Source organism: Ylistrum balloti, unplaced genomic scaffold (assembly GCF_031769215.1).
Source record: "Ylistrum balloti isolate Yb309-2 unplaced genomic scaffold, AGI_CSIRO_Ybal_v1 Utg370794, whole genome shotgun sequence".
Classification (NCBI taxonomy): Eukaryota; Metazoa; Mollusca; class Bivalvia; order Pectinida; family Pectinidae; genus Ylistrum; species Ylistrum balloti.
In genome coordinates this window covers 553,362-554,152 of record NW_026782463.1, presented here as the reverse complement: position 1 = coordinate 554,152, position 791 = coordinate 553,362, and positions in this window count along the sequence as shown.

Genomic DNA, 791 nt, shown 5'->3' with positions numbered 1-791 from the left:
GTCGAACCTGCCACGCCCCCTATCAGTAACTATTGGCTCAGCATTGAGTTGGCATGGAAGCGCGTGCTTAGATACAGTGTGGGTCGCGTTGTGTATTGCATGGCTGTTCGTATGAACTGTATCTTATGTTAATTAGTCAGGTGGCATTGTCTCCTGAAACTAAGGCTTAGGTATTATTGTAGTATGGGGGCAGTCGACCGACCCGCTGTAATCGGTAGATCTACCTCTAATCTATGTGAAGTAGTTGAATTATTGAAAATGCTACATAAAAAGAGGCCAGTTATTTAAAAATAGTTAAAAATCAATCAAATATTTGATTATTGATTACTTAACACCTACTCAAGAAAATGGCCACAAGAATGATTAGCACAATGTTATATTTAAATGGAATAAAGTTTAAAAGTAAATTGTTCAAGATTAAAAGCTTATCTGTAATTTAAATTTCAAATTGCCCCATATTAGCCCCAGTGGGTGATTAAAATCTTCAGAATAAAACTGACGTTTAAACAGTCCCGTTTTTGAAACAAGGGATACGTAATGACAGAAGTATTGGAATAGGTCTGTCCCCGACACTCGATCTACCATCACAGAGGGAAGAAAGTCTCGGGAGCAGATGTCACCCCCGTGGGGTGTCGCCAGTGTCTGACTGTGTCAGCCCGTCTCAGCGATATATACCTGATGGAGTAAACAGCGACGGTGATAATAGTCCGGCGTCTGGAAATTATTACAAAAAATAATAATTTATTGTTAATCTGTCGGCACGTTCTTAGAGACGCTTGACGAAATTCAAA